The sequence below is a fragment of the Hemiscyllium ocellatum genome, chromosome 4 (genome assembly GCF_020745735.1).
Source record: "Hemiscyllium ocellatum isolate sHemOce1 chromosome 4, sHemOce1.pat.X.cur, whole genome shotgun sequence".
NCBI classification, from domain to species: domain Eukaryota; kingdom Metazoa; phylum Chordata; class Chondrichthyes; order Orectolobiformes; family Hemiscylliidae; genus Hemiscyllium; species Hemiscyllium ocellatum.
The window spans coordinates 16,049,148-16,051,807 of NC_083404.1; the positions used below are offsets into that span (position 1 = coordinate 16,049,148).

The 2,660-nt window shown below is 43.0% G+C and overlaps 1 pseudogene; it reads left to right on the forward strand.

The window, feature by feature from the left end:
- The first annotated feature begins 1,143 nt into the window (after window positions 1–1,143).
- LOC132815301 (myosin regulatory light chain 2, smooth muscle minor isoform-like) lies at window positions 1,144–1,672 on the forward strand (annotated as a pseudogene).
- The last annotated feature ends 988 nt before the right edge of the window (window positions 1,673–2,660 follow it).

Below are 2,660 nucleotides of genomic sequence, written 5' to 3' on the forward strand. Positions count from 1 at the left end.
TCTCCCACAGCCCCAAGGTGTTGGACCTGTCTGTCCATTCCAGCTGCCAGCATCTTCATGGAGACAGTCAGATGGTTATAGGGCTGACTGTACTGCTGCTGCATCTGGATGACAACAGGTAGTGCATCACTGAACAGGCTGCAACACTCCAGTACCTCAGCAAGGAGTGCAGCTTCTCCTCCTTATGAAGTTCCTCATTAGCAAGATTACAGAGTCCTATCCTGCCACAGCCTCTCCAGGTCCATCAAGACTGAGACGATAACGTCATAACCTGGAGGAATCTCAGAAGGCGCCTGGTCCCCAACAGTCCTCTGACCAACAGCCTTGGTGCTGTCAGTGTATAGAATTTACTGCACACCCTTATAAAATCCACTGAGATGCCCTCAACTGTGCTGCTGGGAGTTCCAGGAGGCAGTGTAGACAATGGCCGCTCCATTACATCTGCGCTGTCACCTGGGGAGCTTGAGGAATTCTCCTCTGCAGGAGGCAAGCTGGTAGTTAGGAGGATGTGTGCATAAGAGGCAGAAGATGTTGTAACCACTGGTTAGTCATAGACTTGGACGCCTGGTTAAAATGTAACTGTTGCAGGGGAATTACAAGTGTTACTGATTTGGGTGTTGCTCCTGAACCCTCGCAAGAGTGGTTCCTGCCTACTCCCATAAGGGTGAGTATCCTTTCCTTTTGGGGGTGAGGACACAGATATCAGGCACAATCCCATTCCTCCTAACCTGCACACTATTGTTCCACCCTGTTATAGGATCTCCTGTAATGACATAAAGGGTTAGAATGAGTAAGATGCAAGTGTTTGGCATAGCTCTTACCTGGTGCATGCGATGTGGAGATGTTTGAAGTGAGTGAGGAGGCAGCACAGAGGGGATGTGGGGTCAGTGATGTGGGAATATGGTGGAGGGAGCGGGAATGAAGTAGCAAGAGTGAGCGAGAGAACATAGAACATTACAGCGCAGTACAGGCCCTTCGGCCCTCAATGTTGTGAACATAATCTAAAGTCCATCTAACCCACACTATTCCATTATCATCCATATGTTTATCCAATGACCATTTAAATGCCTTTAACGTTGATGAGTCTACTACTAAGGGAGCAGGAGAGGTACCAAGTGTCAACAGGAGTTTTGTGAGATACAATACCTAACCACCATGTCGAGCGAACCAACCAGGGGAAAGACCACCAAGAATCGCCCTCAGCGTACAACAACGTATTCACCAGGTTTGATCAGTCACAAATTCTGGAGTTTAAGGAGGCCTTCAACATGATTGATCAGAACTGTGATGGTTTCATCGATAAGGAAGATTTACATGACACGTTAGCTTCATTTGGAAAGGACCTAAATGATGAATACCTTCAGGCAATGATGAATGAAGCTCCAAGGCCTATCAACTTTACCATGTTCTTGACTATGTTTCATGAAAAGCTGAATGGGACAGACCTTGAAGATGTAATCAGAAATGCCTATGCATGTTTTGGTGAAGAAGGAACAGGTTATGTCCAGGAAGACTACTTGAGAGATTTGTTGACAACAATGGGTGATCGGTTTATTGATGGGGAGGCGGATGAAGTTTTTCATGAAGCACCAATTGATACCAAGGCAATTACAATGATATTGAATTTGCTCACATACTGCAACTTGGTGCCAAGGACAAAGATGACGAATAGAATGTAAATTCAGGGGGTGGGGGAAAGCTCCTGTTTCACTTTGCAGGATATATACCCTATTGAAACATACTGCATGCCTTGACTCTAATAAACATTGTTCTTTTTAATTATTTATATTTTTCAGTCACATTGGCACACTTCGCACACATTTGAATGAAGTGGAAGGTTAGTGGCAGAGAGCAAGAATCTCGAGAAGCAAATCACTTGATGCTTGAATACTTCTTGGAAAGCACAAGGTTTCAGCTATTTGCTGGAGGTCACCTGTGTTTTCTGCCTGCCTGAGTGGTGGTACTTGTTGAAGAGTATTTTGATGTCGTGATCTGGCTTGTCAGAATTCCACATTTTTCACTTTTCAAAGAGTTGTTTTTAATTCTCATTTAATTTGTGATTTATGGAGTGATAAGGAAAATAAACCACTGTCCTTCAAACTCTTCTGATCAGTATACCTGGGTCTGTCTGAGACAATTACCGTCATTAGGTAAAAGGGTATGATCTGTAAAAAGTTAATTTTGCATTGAAGATCATGATATGGTTATGATGGCAATCTGGATATGCAAGTTTGAGCTGTCATCTGTTTGCTCAATTTTAGTTTTCAACTTATGGAGCTATGTTTAAATATATGAATATGATCATTTTAATCAGTGGCATTTGTTAATACTAGTGAATGATAAATAGCATGAAAAGAGTTGTGAGCTGTATCTTGAGGGATAGTGGAAGATGATCTGGAAGACAAGATTTCAGTTTAACGTGCAGGCTTTTATCCAGAGTTTTCCCTGTCTTGCCTAAGGTACGACCAAAGTGACTATGCAGATTGGTGTAGATACGTTATGCCTTATTCTTGATCATACTTCACACCTTATTCAGATTTGAGTGTCCTTTGTTATCAAAATTGACTTAAATAAAAAGAAGGTGCTGCAAACAACAGAGGGAGAGTCAATGCATCCAGTTTGGTGGGAGGTGGATGCAGTGGCACAGATAATGTGAGGTA